The sequence below is a fragment of the Limanda limanda genome, chromosome 17 (assembly GCF_963576545.1).
Source record: "Limanda limanda chromosome 17, fLimLim1.1, whole genome shotgun sequence".
NCBI classification, from domain to species: Eukaryota; Metazoa; Chordata; class Actinopteri; order Pleuronectiformes; family Pleuronectidae; genus Limanda; species Limanda limanda.
In genome coordinates this window covers 7,884,210-7,904,564 of record NC_083652.1, presented here as the reverse complement: position 1 = coordinate 7,904,564, position 20,355 = coordinate 7,884,210, and the positions used below count along the sequence as shown (strand labels likewise).

Below are 20,355 nucleotides of genomic sequence, written 5' to 3'. Positions count from 1 at the left end.
TCTACACGTGTCCTTTTCACATCTCTCACCAACGAGCATCTACTGACATCATTACTGCTGAAACTGATTCGAAATAACTCGTACAATGCGAGAGGAGAGCAAGCCCAAACAGACGGATTTAATAATGCTAACAAAGACAGAAAGTGTTTCCAAGTTTGCAAAATCTACCAGTTTCAAGAGTTGGACAGGCGAGTCCGTGAGAGTGTGAACCTGAAAACATACTGAAGGACAGACCGTCTATTACTACAGCTGCTGTACAGCTAAAGGCTTTGAAAAGCAGTTTTAATTCTGAAACTCTGTGAAAGGGCAACACTCAACTAAGACGAACTGTAGACCATCACATAGGTTATGTTAATTTTAGTCTATTTATGGGTAAATAGGCAGCAGCTGCATGTCGATCACAAATTGTTCGACTGACAATCATTTGCAAACCTGACAATACTTTGTATTCCTGTTATTCAAATTCAAATGAGGTACAAAATGGTATTTCTTCTTTTTACTTAAAACCACCTCTTACCTTCAAGTAGACTTAATCTAAAAAAAGGAAAGGTCATTGTTTTTATCAGGATCATTTTATATTCAAGGACTGTGCGGACAACAGGAAATGTGGTAGTGTAGCTGTTTTGTCAAACAGACGTGTCATCCACTTATACTCTCAGCGTGGGTTGATTGAAAAGAAACATATTGGAGTGTGACAGCAGCACCGCAACCTGGGTAATGGAAAATGGATTGATGCACAACCCAGAGTTTGGATGCATAACTGGAATACAGCACAGAGTGAACGTCCAGGTTTTACTTTTCAATACGTCCTTTAAATATCTTTGTTGTTTCCAATGGGATATTATTAACATTTTGTCTTTGTTTGAAATAATCTTTCCCCCAAATTACACAATACCATCTGGTGTGGACAGCTGTAAAAGAAAGTCAGAGTAAACATGTGGTGAAGGGGTAACACAAAGTCCTTCGGTCTCCGTAGCCCAGGAGAAATGGGACTAAAGTCTGTTTAGTGGAGTCACTTTGTGCTTTATGGTTGTATCATTTCATTGCGCTGCTGGCCCTTTTCAAATAATGCTGCCTACACTGCAAAGCTTCTCTGAAAACTGGCAGCAGAATGTCCATTGTCACCATCGCTGCAAAGAAACTGCGTCGGCTTGGCCTACCTCCAAAACGCTTGCGCACAAATACATGTATAAGCAAGCGGACAAAGGAGGACGCTGAGCAGAAAGACTGAGCTCTTTGCTTCATTGAATCAACAGCTCGTCATTACAGAAAATACATTATATCTCAATTTCACTTTCAGTTGGTTTTCCTCTTTTTCTTCCCACAATTCATTCTATTCCTATTGAATTCAATGAAAGGGGCGTGATACGCCATGCCCTCTGCCGCATAGGATGATTGATACTGGCCTTGCAGCACTGACTGAACCCATGGAGAGTAATGGTCATTTCTCAGCTGGACGTGCCGTGCAGCGGCTTTGACATCTGCGAAAGAAAAAAAATGCAGCTAGCACAGCAGTGCCACGGTTTGAGTACTCACACTGACTAACATGATGGCCACTGACCTGACAGTGGATCATGAAAGCCCCGGGGCCAGCGTCGTGTAAACACCCCCACTCGGCCTCATTATGTAGAGCTGTCAGTGTGGACTCCAGCTCACTAATACAGTGCTGCAGAGGAAACAGCCAGCAAACCTTTTTTCTTCAGGGCCGACCTCGGAAATACACAAGAGGAACGCTGTTCAATCGCTCAGCCTCCTCATCGCTCCTCTGTCACAGTCTAATTAATTTAGAGTTAAGAATTAATTAAAAATGCTCACCCATCTGTGTAGGGAGTCGTTATTAACACTGGCAGTGTCCAAATAAAAGCGCTCAGGAAAATGTCACACCCCGTTCTTCAAGGGCTTCGACGTCCCTCTGCTGAAAGATTTAGATACAAGCTCCAATGAAGCTTTGACTGGGGAGCTAATTAAATCTAAAAAAAAAGGTTTGTATGCCAAAATTAGAGGATTCCCACCAAAGAACGAGAAGGAAACCTCGACCCAATTCAAGCTATGATCAAAATTACATTAGCGTGACACACTTACTTTGCCATTTGTTTTTGTTTTGTGTCTTGAGGTGTGACAATAATGATGATGAGTCAGTGGAGACTCATTGTAATCCTGTTCATTTCAGACAGTTCATCCACACTGTGAAGAAAACACACATGAGGGCAGAAAAAAGTTAAACTAAATTATGAATGATCTCCAGTAAATGGAGCACGACTCAACTCAAACTTTTAAAACATATTTTTTATTTCCTTTTCATAACTAAATGAAATCAGATTGTTATGACTTTTAAATAATTTTTTCAAACCTAGCTTTTGAAAAGCCTTTTAATTTTTTTAACACATTGATGTTATAAATGTTGGCCCATTATGTTTTATTTGTGAAATTCATTTTTTTATCTTATTACATTATTCTGTAGAGATTTCATTCAACTTTATTCAGTTTTGTAACTGCTGGATTTGTTGAAATTGCAGCACTGACATTTTTTTATTTTATTTTTGCTATGTGAAACACTTTGTGTTACTTTGGAAAATCCGCTAAATAAAAATGTATCAAAGTCAATTTCTATCAAGCAATTATGTTCTAAAAAGTGATGAAAATGTGCAAAATTATTCAGCCCCCAATCATTTAATCACTACATAATTAGAAACATTATACTACCAACATTTATGACTTACAACATAATGTCACAAATCTACAGGCAGGGTTTGGCGAACAGCTCAATGCCAAACAAAACAACTTCAGTTACTGGTGTACAAGATTTAATATCTTCAGTTATTAACATAAACAGAACACTGTCTCTTTGTGTGTGTTTGTGTGCGTGCACTCATTTAAATAAATAAAAATCCTTGGCCTTTAAATACAGTTCGGTTCCCACTCCTTCTTTTTCTGAGTTTATTAACTGGGTGAATCAGTGTTTTCAGAGTCACAGGTTCAAAGTTTTGTTTTTCCTTTGTTGCTTCACTTTGACATTCTGCCTCTTTCAGTATATGTCCTGTTCCCTTTGTACAATAACATTCATACATTTCATCTATGAAAAAAACATCAATGGGTGTTTTCCTCTCCTTTTTGGTGGCACCTTCTTTGCTGTGTGGGTTCAAAACATTAGAAATTTCCTTTTGAACCAGTTAAACATTCAGTTTTCTGTAGACACGCTCTAAGCTCTAGCTTAAGTCAACAGCTGTTGAGAGTGTGTTGCACTGCTCTTCACAGGGGCAGGAAGAGCATGTCATCCACCTAATATAGGGTTGGTGGTTCGAGCTCCACTCATCCTGTCCTTATGACCTCGATAGTCAGACCAGCACCGTGCACAGCAGCTCTATTCAAACACAGCAGCGTATTATTTCCCATTGCCACTTCATAAGGTATACATCACATTTTAGGGTTACATTTGGGAATTTGGGAAACGATCTCTCTCTCTCTCTGTCTAAGCAAATGGACAATTAGTTCTGACACTCTTGTTTTTATTAAATAATGTATTACCGCAAATAGAAGAAAAAAGAAAGACCTGGCACAAAGGCAGAAAAAGCTCCCTGGCCAAGCAGCTTGCTCTCCTTAACAGGGGTCATGCTGAAAACTCCCATATGAGAATGTGACCCAAACAAGACAATGAGTATCAATTTAAACATTTTAGCCTGTTCTGTTAACTAGAAAGTTGAAGGCTGGGGTTGTGGAGGCAAGTAGGACCCTTTCTGCTTTTATGGTGACACTTCAGGTGTGTTTCAGTCCGCACCACTCAATCTTCAATAACCCTAACAAAACATGCATTATTTGAAAGTCTCGTAATTTTAAATACAAAGTGTTTAGTGCTCACAACAGCAGCTGTTTCCGACTGTGTGGTTATGGCTCTAAAGTGTCATCTACACAAAATGTACCACTTTAATACTCTTTTACTTTTATGAGAGAAATAGTCTTGAACAACAGTAATTGCTAAACAGTTTAATGTGTTCTGCAGAAGGATGACATTGTAAAAAAAATTTAACAACTTTAATGGATGAACTGAACTCCACCCACTCCCTCAACAGACTTTATGCCTCTGGAATAACAGTACCTCACTTTCTCCTTTACCAGGAAGACTCCTACAGCCGTTGGAGAGAGACGTCACTTCAGCTTGAGCATATGTTGTCATAAGGGGATTTGGGGAAAATGACGGATGCTGTCATTTTTCCTTGGGAGCTGATTCTCTGTCAAGTTCAAAATGAGTCTGCACAGAACGAGCTTGATGTAATGTAACCAACAAAAACAAGTGTCTGTGTTGACCTTCAAAGCCAACATACCCAACAGTAAATAGCTTAATCATCACATGGTAGATAACAAAATAATAGCATTACATTTACACCTAGAATTTTCAAAGTATCAGAGTTCTAAGAAATAAATCATTGCCAATGTTTTACACATAACATCATGCGCACTTAAAATTTGTCCTTGTGATGATGTTTCTGTGCCTTTGCTCTTTCGCACCATATTTTCACTGATGTTTTCCTCTAAACTCTGCTGTCACTGTGGCCAGGACATTTTACACTCGACCTTGAGAGAGCATCCTAATAAAATAAAGGACGAAAAAATAAAATCTAAATGGAAAATGGCGATTCAATTTTAAGACTATTATGGGAATTAGTGTGTTTTATAGATAGAGATGTCAGCTAACAGCTGTCCTGACCTACAGAACAGACTTAAAGTGTCTAACTCCTCATACTGGTTCTGCAGCCTACACTTTTTTCCCAGAGTGCTATCCTGTCTTCCAGCCAATGCATGCTGGGAAAATCTCCAGTCCCCCTCCGAACCTCGAATTATTAAGTAGGTACAAAAACAAGTTTGTTGCAGTCAACTATTTTTTTAAATATAAGCTTACTAGAACACATTCATGCGCTACGTCTCTGTGACAGATTTACTGGTTCCATTTCAACCCACCGGCACTTAGTGTGCACAGGATTACAAGTTGTAAACACAAAATCAGCTTGGGAGTTATTTATAGGAGCTTGTATCCAATGTTGAGATAAATGGGAGCAGTGGGATATATCAAAACAACTGTGCAGGTTGACGTTCAGACATCAGCTGTGCTGCACAGAAGCTTATGTTAAGCAAGTGCTGAGCAGCTCAACGTGCGGGGCAGAATTTCCCTAAGAAGTGTTTATAATGAAAAGCACTTTGAGTGTTATGATATCAGAGTTTATACAATATTTCAAGTGTAAATATATAAGTTTTTTTGGGCTTTAACTAATCTTTATGAAGCAAGTGTTGTGGTTATAGAATGGTGTTGACATTGGATCCCTATGATCATCACTATCAGGCCCTGACTATCACCAGCAACAAAAACTCACAGAAGAAATACAGTTACTTTTGCACAGCGTAAACAAGAAGAAGAGAGTGCTTTTGTTTATCCACAAGCCATCAGTAGATTTTCCTAGGTAGTGCAATGCTGGAGCTCAATCCAGCCGAAGTAAAAACAATCCCTGTTGTCGAAGGAGGCAAACGAGGTGAGGACAGAGAGCGATCGAAATTGATGGAACAAGAGTTGCTCGCAGATAATCATTCAGTTGAAGGACAGAGGTCTGACACTTGAGTGGGTTCAGAACAAAACTCAATTTGTTTTTTGTTCTTTGCAAATGGATTAACCAGTAACAAGACCTACTTATTAAAACAACCACATGTTTCATTCTGCCTTTACCATTTCCCTTAAAACACAATGTCATCCATCTTTGTGACAGGAGAACCAGTAGTATTGTCTCTTGCAAACACCAGTTGTCAGTTGTTTTAATACACAAACTCTTTCACACCAAAGTTAGTGAGTATATGCAGGTTTCTTTAAACGCAGGTAAAACGTCATGTTCAACATACGCGCCATCGACTGAGGCTCTCTCTCTCTCTCTTTATCACTCTATCAGTTGTTGTCTCGCCAAATTAGAAGAGTCACCTGGGTGTCACGTTTCCATCACAGACGGTAAAAGCCGGAGTCGATAAAACCTGTGTCTACTGCAGATTCATTTGACTAGGACCGAGTACCAATTGTATCCATTACAATTGCAGACAAAAGCCAGATGTTATCGGGTTCTAAAATGAATAATACCATGATATGATGATATTTATGTTTCTATCAATTATGAATACAATATAAAGCTGTAAGAACAACCGAGAAAAACAAATAAAAAAAGGGGTAGATTTTCAGCTGTGGATTAATACACATCTGGTGATCTGTGATTATTCACAGAAGTAGGACTGTGTGTCTAAGATTAGCTCAAGGGTCCCTTTCATGTAAGTGAAGGAACATGTCCTTTTGTGTAACCTTGAGGCTGGTGGATATGTTTTTCATAGTAATGGCAACACTGCAGTAAATCATGACAGGCACCACCGTACACGATTAACCAAGTTAACCTCATAAACTCAAAACTAACAACATTTCAGTTCTTACTTTAAAACACTAAAATCAATGTTTCTTATCGAGCTCTTCCATGAAGGTATACGATCCAGTCACACCCATCCCGAGGCTGTGGAAGTGAACTTTAGGCCAAAGCTTTTGAGATACATAAAAAAGGACATTTAAACTTGGGTTAAACCCTGAGGATGTTATAGAATTGCTGCGCCAAATGGACAACATATGAATTAGCTTCTCACAAACCACACAACCCAATATAAAACACTCCAACCCCTTAACAAATAAAGTATGCCCTCAGGGGCTCATAAATTAGATTGATTACATGTTGCTGTGCGTTGAAATCACACACAGATTGTACATAAAGTGTTGCTCGCTAACCAGGCTCCAATTGGAAAGCTGGAGGAAAAGCCTCTTTCATGACACAGTCAATCACTTCTGTGTTTCACAGGCTCCACAGCACAAAGTGTTCCGGACATTTCGAGGCGAAAACAAAACATGAGGGAAAATAAACCTTCCAAAGTAGCACAATGAGTAACATCAGTTTCCAAGAGCCATCAAACTCTCTCAGTGTCAAGCCCATGCATGACTGGCCTCCCCCAACTGGTGTTGTACTGCTTCTAGCCCCAAAAAACGAACAACGGCTGACAACACCCCCTGATTATTTCATCACTGAGTAAGGTGTGCTGAATATAGCAATTCAGCCACCTCTCCGCAAAAAAACCTCTCCGAGTAGACAAGTTCGCCTCTTTTAGACTAAATATGTTCTAACGTCATCTGTAAAAGCTGAGAGAGAGAAAACAAATGTTTAGAGACAAAGAAAATCTCTTGAGAGGTATCCACAGTGTTGTTGGTTTACTGAGGCTCTGCACTGTCACACAATGTAAAAATTTGGTCATTATGACCAAACCAGCACTAATGAAAACAAGACCCAAACCAAAACATGTTAATTATTCATTTCCTAGTAGAATAAACAAAGTGAAATTACCATGCCCGAACTGACACATCGCGCTGGTGTCTGCAGAGCTGCACATTTGTTATAGAGGCATTAACGAGCCAAGTAAGAAGATGTTCTACTCACACAGCACTAAAGTGACTCATGTATAATTGATGAGTGACTCAGAGTAGGGTGTTTCATGTTGGGGGCTGGTGGGTGTTTGAGTCGGAGGGCCGATGCAAATGCACAGCAGGGGTAGATACGCCAGCCGTTTGCTCAGGCTCTGTGAGTCCTGGGACTGTAACAGGAACCATGCAGGGATTAGGTGCATTTTGGCTCCATGTTTATTCAGACATTTATGACACTGTGGTGTTTCATAACAGTTTCACTTCCTGGCTGCTAAAAGGGAGCAGTGCTATGATGTAATACCCACTTTGTCTTCCCTGATGACCAAAGAGCCTTTACACACTGTAAACCCTTAATTTAAGAGGAGTGAAAATTACCACATAAAATGTTCAAGTACAAACACAGTATAAATAACTGATATGCTTTGAGGAGATTGTGTTTTGACTTCTGTCTATTGTTGGTTACATTTGTGAACAGGATTACAAAACAAACTATTTACCAATTACTACAAAACTTGGTGTAAAGATATATGTATATATATATATATATATTTATTCTTTAACTTTCTTTTACATTGTTAGATAGGACGTTTTTCGACATCGTCACAAGCTTCCCAGGGAATGATCTGAAGATTCTGATTGTAAACATGAATTGAAAAAAACAAAAACAAGGCATATTTCGAGCACAAAAGGCAAACCAACATGTAAAATGTCTTAGATTATGCTCTATGCAGAATATGGACCATCTCTGGGAAGTGACTGAGACTGAGCAATGCGCAGCGTAAAGTTTATATTGGGTCACAGAGCATCACACCGCTGTCATAACCAACAGCAGTCCCTTGAGGTCTGTTCGGCAACTATGCAATTAATTAGAGATTCAGTTTCAAATTCTGGTGGTAGCAGCTCCAATTTTGTCTCAATCGCGATGAAAAGCTGTGTTCTCACAGCCAGCCACGGGTGACTGGGCTTCACGTTTGTAAAGGCATTTTGCCAAAGTGTATCCCCATTTAAGATCCAAATAACATTCTGATTGGCTTCGCATTTTGATTTCATTTATCCAATGCACTAAATTAGTTTTTTTTTCTCTCTCTGGAAGCAGAACTGACTTAAATATGAAATATGAAAATAATTTACTCAGACCAGTGGCCCGGTGTTCAAAGAATAAATCATATATCCTCGAAAAAGCAAACACTGCCTTTCATCTCACTAATTTGCTGGGGGACTGTTTCGGGCTGCATTCACTTTATCAAGTCCAACCAAAATGTTTCTAGTATATTTTGAATTCTGTTTATTTCTGCTGTATGACTCCAGCAAATATGCAACATAATTTGATGGCACCAATAATCAAGGGAATAGGGAAGTAATCATAAGTTGTCTGTAAGAGCCAAATTAACCTTTATGTTATCTTTCTTTATTAGCCATGCATGTGTGTGTGTGTGTGTGTGTGTGTATAAGTGACACTGTTTCTGTAGGTGTTTTTACCCCACCTAAAGGACACCTGAACTGAACCTGAGAGGCGGAGGGTGGAGCCAAGGGGAAAGGCTTAAAGAGCCAGCCACGAGAGCATCTGGGCGTGGCTTAGCAAGGCAACACTTTTTTGACCGTGTTTTATGACCTTCGATGTGCTCTACGAGAGTCTCTTTAGTTTAATGTATTTTAGTTTGTTTCAAGCAAATTGTAAACCTCTTTTCTACAATAAATGGTCAAAGGGACCAACTGGACAAACCTCTACTCCTCATCTTTTATACACGCGTCAGGATCAAACCGAACTCAGCCACCAGTAGTAGCAAAGTAGAAATTGCTGCCACATTGTCTTTTGCTTTTAATCTTTATTGTATGCTATTGTTGTATTATTTTTATTTCTGATCAGCCAAAAGATTACAGGTTTGATTTGGTGAATCAAATATTGACAATTGTGTTTGAGCTATAAAATGTCCTTTAAAAAAATACATTAATAATAAATATAGTTGGGCGTATGCGGAGTTAATCAACATGCCACTACAATGAGAAAGGAGTGAACTGCAGCCAGGAAGCCTGAGGTAGAGAGCAGGAGTCGACAGAGGTCTGATGTGTCCTCCTCTGAGTCAAAACTCAAGTCAATGCTACATTACTGCGGGAGACGGAGCAGTAACAGCTAACAGACATAACTTCACAGCAAAGACCAAATTGAAATATTTTTATGTCAAAGATGGTGAAAGTGTTGGACTTGCTGTCTTCAGTTGGTGCAGATGGTAGCACTAAATTGCACTTATCCCTTAGATGTATGTTACACTGGTTTCCAGTTGATTATACATTCTGTAACCAGTGCACAAATCTAAATGCAAATAAGGTGCCTGATGTGATTTATGCAACAAATATTCTTTCAGTTTCTTCTTGAGTGTTTCATTGAATGTGAATCACATTAATTAAAACGCTGAACTGTGTTTTCAACGATGAATTTGCACAGCCATTTAAAGCCAGTTGGACATCTGCAGCATCTAATCTGAGACATGTGCTGCTCTGTTTGAAAATGTATTTGGTCCCCAAATTTCAGTACAAAGATTATATCCTTGGCAGGCGTCTGCAAACTGTAGCAAAGACAAATTGCAAACAAATACTCTGCTTTTGTGCACTAGGTGCATTCAATCAGGCGCTTGGATTCAGTATCTTTCAGTGTTGTAAGATAAAAATCCCCTGCACTGCCAAAAACTTGTTTGGGTGCAGCAACTCCAAACATTAGCATTTTTATTTACTAAAGAGTTTACTTGTAACTGGTGCCTGAGAAAAACTTTTTTTTCACGACTCTGGGGAAAAGCCGTGCAGACAACAAGAAGAACTGATAAATATGTAATGGTGCAAATTCCAAAAATAAACAAATATGTTCTATATTTATTTATTCTTTGTGGATACATAATTACTTGTTGAAGCAATTTTTTAGAACAATTTCATCAATATTTAATTTGTTGCTTTTTACATTTTTAAACCTTTGTGGCAAATTGTGAATTTAGGGCTGTAAAAAAAGTTTTTCATAAATGGACTGATTGATTTTCACAGCTGTCATTTAGTTTGGCGCTTAAAAAAAGGGAATTTCCTTTAATTGTGACTGCCTCACATTTAAAAAATTAAAAACATGTATTCTAAAATTGTATTATCCATTTTCAACAGTTATATAAAGCTTAATGAGATCTGAGAAGCACATCATTTAGATTTAAATGTGTTCACAATCCAGATAGTTGTTGTAAAGGAAAAGCTATTACTTTGGGTTCAACCCTTTTAACTCAGACTTTTACCTCTCCGTAAAATAAATGTTCTCGTGCTGCTTCTCCTGAACTCGTCTTTACCCGGGGATCATTTGTGTTGAATAGATGTTTTGCTTTGGCTCCTTGTTTATTCTTAGGAGGTTAATAAAAAATGGTCTTCTGTTTGTATGGATTATTGAGTGTGCTCTCATAATATATGCAAGGTCAGATATGCCAATGTAACACCAATTAGTCAAGATGCAGGATACTGTCTTAGTCGGATAAAGAGCAATTAGTGCTTTGTATCACATGCCTCCCTTGACTAACTGCAACCTGTTAAAGGCTGCTGTGAGTCATCTCTCCATTGAGTTTAATGGGAGAGTTTATCAATGTGTTGAACACTGAGCATGAACAATTGTGTACACATCCTACAGAGAAGAGTATATGCTATTTGTGCATTTTAAAAGCAAACCTGCTTAAAGCCATCATGAAACATAAACTGCTTTCTTAAGAAAAAATGTATCTTGAATGGTTTTGTGCTAGATAATAATCAATGTTAAGCTAAGGGCATAAACATACGTTGTTCTTAGGGCATGTGCAACCACTGGTGGATTGATCTGAATTAATAAAAAGCTGCTGCAGGTAATTAAAGACTAATGTCAACTTTGCGTTTGACAATTATTTTAATAAATTATAACACTTTTTGTGAGTGGTGCCATCGTACTAAAAAGTTCATAGTTTTTTTTTCTTTTACTTAGATTGTCAGATGCTATAATGTAATGTCTCCTCTATCACTACACTATATTTAAATTGTCTGCATTCATGCTCCGCTTCTCAAATCTTTCAAAAAAATGGAAATGAGCAGTACCACTGGAAATCACAGGGGTCAGTCTTGCCAAGGCACAGAGACAAACTTTAGGTTACTGTCGTAACCCCTGTTCTCTGAGTAGCATGAGTGAGATGTCTCACTATGGGATACGCCTCTTGCGCGTATTCACAGAAGCACTTATAACAATTCGCCAGCCCTGATAGGCTGGCAGTCGTGACGTCCGCGTCAAGGTGCCGCACCTTAAATATGGTGGACGCGGCGTCACACGTCATTCAAAACAAGCACACCTCTTCTCGCTTCACCCCAGCAGCAAGAAGGGCGGTCTGGTGAGACATCTCACTCATGCTACTCAGAGAACCAGAGTTACGACAGTAACCTAAAGTTCTCTTTCTTAGCATTCGTTTCGATGTCTCACTATGGGATATGGAGACTCCCGTATTGCCAGACAAGCTTATCTCGGTGACTAACCACCATTCCCCCCCTCACTTAGGAGTGAGATCCACATTAGAGCCCACGCTCAAGACAGCATGGGTCAGGCCAGGGGATGTGACATCCAACCTGTAGTACCTCGCAAATGTGCGGGGAGAAGACCAGCTAGCTGCAGCGCAGATGTCTTGGATAGAGACTCCCTTGAACAGGGCCCAAGAGATCGCGAGACCTCTAGTAGAATGTGCCCGTAAACCAGTCGGAGCCTGAAGGCCCGAGCTGGAGTAGGCCAATGCAATGGCATCCACTATCCAGTGAGAAAGTCTTTGTTTGGTGATAGGTTTGCCCCAGTGGGGCTTAGCCCAGGACACAAACAACTGATCCCCTTTCCTAAAGTTCCTTGTCCTTTCCACATAAGTGTGTAAGGCACGGACAGGGCACAGCATGTGTAACCGCTGCTGTTCTGCAGAACCATAGGGAGGTGGCTGAAAAGCTGCCAGTTCCACTGGGGAGCATGGTTTAACAACCTTTGGAACAAAAGCAGGATTCGGCCTCAGTGTCACCCCAAGGTTCCCCGGGGTGAAAAGCATACATGCTGGATGTACAGATAAAGCATGAATATCACTCACTAGTTTAGCTGTAGCCAAAGCCAATAACAGAGCCACCTTCAGGGATAACGTTTTCATGTCGACGTTATCCAGTGGTTCAAAAGGATGACTAGAGAGGGCACCAAGCACCACTGCTAGATCCCAAGATGGTGACATAGTCTTAGAGATGGGCAGCAACCTCCGTGCACCCTTCATAAAACGACAAACCAGGGGGTGTTGGCCCACTGGTTTTCCACCAAATCCAACATGGCAAGCGGAAATAGCTGCCAAGTAAACTTTGACAGTAGAAAATGCCCTCTTTTGATCAATCAAGTCCTGCAGGAAGGACAGAATTGTACCAACTGGACACTGAAAAGGTATTTCCTGTGCCGAAGCACACCAATCCTCAAACAATCTCCACTTACAGTCATAGAGATACCTAGTGGATGATGCTCTGGCATTCTGAATCGTTTTTACAACACTGTGACAACCCAGTCAGGCTCAGATTAAACCACTCATGGGCCAAGCCCACAGGGCGAGGCGCTCCGGATGAGGGTGAAATATCTGTCCGCGCGCCTGGGAGAGCAGGTCCCTGCCACTCGTGAGCAAACGCATCCAGCCCAAGCGGTGCGCTCCGGTTGTGCAGGGAGAAGAACAGTGGGCACTGTGTGTTCGCCCTCGACGCAAACAGATCCACTGTCGCGCGGCCGAAATGTGACCAAATCTGCTCTACTACAGACGGGTGAAGTTTCCACTCCGCGTAGAGAGGATTTCCCCTGGACAAGAGGTCCGCATCCACATTCTGAATTCCGGGAACGTGGTAGACCCCCTTGGCGATTGATATACGCCACCGTGGTCGTATTGTCCGTCCTCACCAACACATGATGCCCCCGGAGGAACAGCAGAAAATGTTTCAGCGTCAGAAACACTGCCATCAACTCCAGATAATTTATATGGGCATGTTTGAGATCTGTGCTCCACATCCCATTCGCGGATCTGCCCTCGAACACACCGCCCCAGCCTGACAGGCTGGCGTCTGTTGTCACCACTTTTCTGGCAGATATTGCGCCCATGCACATACCCGCTGTCAACAGAGATGCGGACCTCTTGTGGCGCACAGGATCCAGTCTGAGAGAAGCCACCCAACGCTGGAAATCTCTCATGTACAGCCTGCCCAGCCTTACCACCAATACCACAAACTGAGCTGTTGGCCCACACGTCGCCGAGAGGGATGGGTGGCACTGGGTAATTTCTCCCCTAACACACGGGATAGCTGGGCTGCCAGGGAACAGGGAACGGCTGGCAGCTCCGCTCGCGGTGGGGTTGACCGCTAAGTCGCCTTCTTCTTCCGCCTGGCCTACTGACTGGGTGACGGGCCCGGTTGAGCAGCCTGGGTCGACGGGAGTAGAAGGGCTTTCTCGGCCAAGCGGGCTTGGTGTCCGGGGGGCCGTTGGTGTTCGCACCCGGTTGAGCCCTGGGACGCTTCGGGATGCGGAAAGCAGGGGGAGCGCTCCTAGATTCCACCTGAGCAAAAGGCATCCGGGGGGCCGGGTGCGCGGCGGCAGGTGCTTTCCTCGGAAGGCAGAGCTTCAGAGCCTCATCCTCCTTTTTCTCTGCCTCGCAGCTCTTTTGCATTGAGGCGAGAGCGGAGCCGAGACACCCTCGGGGACAATAGGCATTTCCAGGATGTCCTCCTTTTCTCTATCGGACAGATTGGTCAGATTCAGCCATCTCGTCCTCTCTTGTAACACCAAGATCAACATGCACCTCCCCGCCGCCTGTACAGTGCATCGCTGTACGCGCAGGCAGATATCCGCAATTGTGGTGATCTGGTTTTGCTGGAGTAAGTTTTTGCTTCCATGAGACGGTAACTTCCTCCAGGAGTTCCGGGAACACCGGGAGAAGTTGTCTCGCAGCCCTTTTTGCTTGGGGTAATTTCTTCCCCTCGTAGCGGGACCTTGGGGCCTCCGCAACGACAGCGGGCCATGGAATCTTCAGTCTCTCTGCGGCGCGTTTACACACATCGTGCATATCGCCGCTAGGCTGGGGCGTAATTTCCCCAGCCGAGCCCTTTGCAGGGCTTGGAGAGCTGAGAGCCTGTGTAGATGGAACGAAGCAGGATTCAAAATCCTCGTCGTCACCATCCGACACCAGACAATCCTCACAGTCGGACTCATCCTCCTCATCATAATCCAACATGAGAGGTGGCTCCGTTAGCGGGTTCAGCAAATCCAGCATGGAGCCCCAGTGCCGAATCTCTGGTTCGGGAGTGTCTTCCTCAGACACACCGGGTTGGGGTTCCTCGGTAGTGGCCATGGAAAGGATCGGGTCCCCCTCAGAGAGGCTAGCTTGGCGTGCTAGTCGTCGGCGGAGGCTCTTTGCTGTGAAGCGGGCGCAGTCGGCGCACGAGCCCGGGTTGCTGATAGTGGCGAGGTCATGTTCCAGCCCGAGACATGCAGAGCAGACCTGGTGAGTGTCCGTGCTCGAAATTTTATTTCCACAGGTGCACAGGCGATTGGCATCGCCTAGATGCGAGGTTGAGGGAAGCTTTGCAGCTTGTTCCATTTAGCTTGGTGTGCTAAAGGGGAGCGAATTATCTGGAATGATAATCCCTGTTAGCTAGCTAGCTCCGGTGGCAGGCAGTGTGGTGACCGCAGGCTCCCGTTGCCGTTTAGCTATTTAAATTTGAAAACTACCTATGGTGAAGGCAGTCGGATCGACGTTGCTACCACTAGCGTCCGGCGTAGGAGGTGTTAGCTCCGGTCTTTTGACAGCAGCTAGTTAGCATCGAAGTCGATTAAAAAATGCTTGTTCGTGAAGCGAGAAGAGGTGTTTAAATGACGTGTGACGCCGCGTCCACTTATTTAAGGTGCGGCACCTTGACACGGACGTCACGACTGCCAGCCTATCAGGGCTGGCGAATTGTTATAAGTGCTTCTGTGAATACACGCGAGGGGCGTATCCCATCGTGAGACATCGAAACGAATGCTAAGAAAGAGAACTCTTGACTCTAAAGTGCCCTCTAGTGAATGTAGCCTATTGTTTAACAACGAAGCCGAAGCACAGTGTGACAACTGGAACTGAAAACTGGATTTCAGGAGATGAAAGTCCCCTTTAAGAGACTTGTCTAATCTTCGCTGTAACAAAACAAAATGTATATTCCTCTTTTTGTTTTTCTTTAAATCTTTTAGCCCATGCTTTCAAAGCAGGGTAAACAGTTGGTTATAGCGAGGCACGGCTTTCCAAAGAAGAGGCAATTTAGATAGATAAATTAGACACGCTTTTGATGTGCTGAATTAATTGTTTGTTCGCTTGCCTGGTTTGATTTGTTTTGATTTAACAAGATGGTTTTACTGTGGGCAAAGCAGAGTCGTGTGAAACAGAGGATGGCCGTATTACTGAATGATGACATTATCTTGTGGGACGCCTTGTATCACTTTCGAAAATGCATATAAAGTGTTTCCCCCGTATTATTACTGTTAGGCCCCTAAGAAAGGCATAAGCTGGAATGTCAAGCTTTCATTCGGCAAAATGCTGCTTTATGAAAAGAGGAATCTATAAATAGTATGTATGTAAATATGCATATAAATAGAGACATTTTGGAAAATTTGTTTCAGGGACTTACGCAACTAGTCAGAGAATACATGTCTGAGCCAATACATTTAACTCTGGATCAAACCATTGACTGACCAACACTGTCACTGGCTGAAAATGTAAACGATACTTCACTTTGAGTTTGAGTCAGTTAGTAAAAAGACAATTAAAAGTAAACATTATTGAATGGTAATGCTAAACTTTAAAACTCCAGACACCTTAGATGAAGAGTACAAAGGCTGTGTGTGAGATTAAGTATGGATAAAAAAATCTTTATTGAAGCACATAAATCAATGACTATTTTAGAATATACTGAATGATTTGTTATTTCATTGATTGACTTTTTTCTTCTTATCACAGATCAGACTTTGTTTATCTCTCTGTACTTTATCACAGCCGCAGCGCTGCCTGAAAATTAATTTCATCGGTTCATTCAATCAGAGGAGTAGCTAATGTTTGTGCAGAATTGTAGAGTTGATGTAAAGGATTGTTTACAGATTACAAAATACACAAATTCATCAAATGTATTTTTCTTTGAACATTGTAAAAGGAATTTATTCTTTACAGGAGTGCAATCAAAATAAATGAAAATAGATAAATAAATAAATTAAAACTCTTGAGTACAAATTGACCTGGAGAATGGAGCAAAACCAGAAAATGCATCCAACTGCAGAGTATTTTTATTTCGTAGAGACACATGACACTTATTATAAGGTTCATAAATTGATTTTATTCTGTTACTTGAGGAGGTTTACATGCTTTTATGTTCAGAAAACACATCACTTTACTCATAGTGTCCATTGCAGCAGCTCATTTTTTCAGGATTCGTCTCAGACACTTGATTTAAGCTCCTGTCTCCTTAAGGACCCCCTTCTGATAAAGCCCAGTCAGAAATATCAGCCTTCGTTCTATAAATATTCAATCTCATAACCTCATGCTTTGTCACAGTTTCCAGGTTGAATGATGTGGCATGCAAAAGGATTCAAGGTACGTTTTCTTCCAGTTGGTTAGTGTCGCTCATTCAGTGGCAATGTTTATATAAACCTTGCAGTGTTGTATGAATTTATACATTTATTATGAAATTAGTTAATACTAGAAGTACTAGTTATTTAGTTTTAAATGATGTTATAAGCAAAGACAGAGACTATTAAACACAATATAAAACATGAAATTCATCACGTTGGATTTCTTCCATAAAAATGCAAATAATTCTCAGCTGCCATAATGGCAACGCTTTGGGAAAACAACAGGGTGTTCAATGAACCTTGTTTAAGTTTAAATCAGAGTTTTCTATGTTTTGTCCAGGCGGAATGCTGCCATGGCTTTGTAAGAGGGCGGGCCAGACTGTCGTAATGATGTCATGTGACACATGATGCAAGAGTATCAGTCTGACAACTGACTAACCGAGGTGTTTCAGGAGCTTCAGTGTGTTCTGTGGGGAAAAGGGGCGTCTTTTACTGCAGACTTTGGGCTTTTTAACTCAAAACTGAACTTTAACATGCAACATTAGCATAAATATATTTGCATAACGTTTTGAAAATAATCTCATCTCAAGGATTGGGTACTGAACTTCAATACTTTAAGAAACCAACCAAAGATTAAAGATTTGTTCAGTTTCAATAGATACAACATTGAGATGCATAAAGAGTAAATCTCAGCAGTGTCAGTGACCCAACACAACACACAGTCTCCACATGTGATCTGAACAGCGCCTGAGGCCCTGATACACTGTTACACTTCTGAGGACTAACACACCAGCTCCCTGCCTCTCTGTGTGTGGTTGTACCTGCAGCAGGCAACTCTCCACAGGTTCAACCCAAAGCCGAGATGATAGAACATACTTACTTTTACCTTGTTGTTGTGTCTATACAGTGAAAATATCACTGACCCAATAGATAACATCAGTGCAAATGTTGCCGCAAACAAACTGGTGGAGGCAACCAAACTGCAGCCAGTGAACCATTTACAGTGCAGACCTCCTTGAATTATAATTATACAATATAATCGAGGCTAAGATTGAAAAATGTATCTAAATGTCAGTGCAGAGATAATGAGCACTACCAGCATGAGGGTGACACCAGCTGAAGCAATGCAGGAATTTTAATGCATGAGAGCGAGTTTGTGGTCCATCAGACAGGCATGGACCAATGGTATTTGGATTTGGTACTGTGATGGCTCCCTAACCTGCAGATGACAGTTGTCAATAGAGAGGCAGGAGGGATAGAAAAGGGAAAACAAGGGCAGAAGTAAAGGATGCAACCATCACAGATTTATCTCCTCTGCGCTGTCTGCCTTCAGATGAGAATGTGGTAATGCTATTACTGCTCCCGCTTATTACCGTCACGAGGAGACAAATGCTGCGGCTGATGAACAATCAGCGGAGTGAAAAGAGCTGTACGTCATAATTGCTATCACACACAACTAATAACCGTTATTGGCAGTTGGGAAGGAACGGCTTCGGAATGTGATGGAAGTAATGGTTTGGTTTACTCAGCAGCAGCTGACATGTTGCCTCAACATGGTAATAATCACAGTGTTTATGATTTCGAACACTATCATGACTATTCTAAACCATTTTAACAACATTTTTTACAAGACAAGAATATTCTAACAGCCGGGCAGGAAACTTTTTCTAACTGGATAAATTTCTTAATTTTCATAAACGACACTTTCATTTTTGCCAGTGTGTCAGGAGAACATTATCAGCTTGGAATATGGGCAGCTCAAAAGAGAAAACTGTCTGAGCCTTGGGTCCAATTATATCTGTCTGCAAAATTATGTTACATCAACACTCACAACAGATCACACATTAAAATGACAAGACTTGCCAGGATTTGCAACAATAGGTGATGTTCTCTCTGGATATTTGTGACAAGTTTCTCTCATCAAAACAAAAGCATCCTTGCCACCTATGAATGATCACATGAGAGTCCAGGACTTGTTTCCCTCCTCCTTGCTGATGACAGTCATTTGTGAACGTTAAGTTGCAGCCATTTGCAATCTGTGTGGATGCAAATTGCTTTTGTGAAGGTGAATTGCCCAATTTATATAACAGCAACACACACAATAACACAAAACACACAACACAAGCAATGTGTAAATAATGAGACAGGATTTTATAATCACGGCAGCAATTATTCTTAACCATGTCTTGACAATCACCAAGTTAAAAGTAGACTTAGAGCTCTCTACCACGAACATGCTCCTTCATGTATTTGATTGAGTTAACGGTTGCCAATGTATTGAGTTGCAGTTAGTTGCTGGGCAGTAGAACATTATTTATGTCTTTGCTCTCTACTTTAACACAGTCGTCACACTCAAGTGAATGAAGGCAGCTGTGTTTTCCACACAGTGTTACTGCTGGTTTTAACATGAGCCCTCCATCACATCATGAAAACACTGAACAACAGGATACAGCAAAGTTAAGGACAATGGTCTTCATTGTCCTAAACTATCTGGTGGTCCCCATTATGGCTAAAGCTTAAACATTTTTTTAGGGTTTTTACTTTTCCAAAATGTCCTGCTGTTAAAGCAACAGATACAATCACATTTCAGGTTGTTTTAAAATTTTACCTTTGAGCTCCGATGGCTCTTTGGGAACGTGATCGTCTGCAAATAGAGTTTCAACAAATAGCTACTGAGATATTTTGGCTAGTATGGTCTTAATGCCAACTATCCATCACATATAATTATAAAAAAAAAAATGCTGCTGACTGGCACTCATGTAATCTGACACGTGTGCAAGTGTAGCTGCTTTTGTAATTATGATTTAATCATTTGAAACGTGAAGTAATTGCTAACACATATGGCCATCTCAGCTCTGTTTCATCCTGCCTGCATTGATGTTGAGGTGCAACACTACACATTAATATTAATTTCCCTTTTCACAGAGTGACTAGAGTCATCACAAATTCATTATTGGGACCTCACAAACTGAGATTTGTGTTCCCTCCAGCTTTGTTTGCAGCTGACATTCCCTTTCTGAGGGAGATGTAAACCAGGTCAGCTCACAGCAACTGCCTGAAGCCTAGTCACAATGCAGTGTATCCCAAAAAACTTCAATCGACACCTCCCAGGGTCCTTGGCAACAAACACGCCAAGTTTGAAATCGATTGGATGAGCAGTTGTTGAGAGAGTTGAAGGACAGACAAACAAAGAAAGACATTGCAGTATTCATTAGTAGGATACAAGACACCACTAGGATTCAGAAAGATGTTCTCCCTTCAG

At 41.4% G+C, this 20,355-nt stretch overlaps 1 protein-coding gene across 1 annotated transcript in view; it reads right to left on the bottom strand.

Moving 5' to 3' along the window:
• asic2 (acid-sensing (proton-gated) ion channel 2) overlaps positions 1 to 20,355 on the bottom strand; it is a 391,248-nt gene that overhangs the window by 157,302 nt on the left and 213,591 nt on the right. The window lies entirely within an intron of this gene.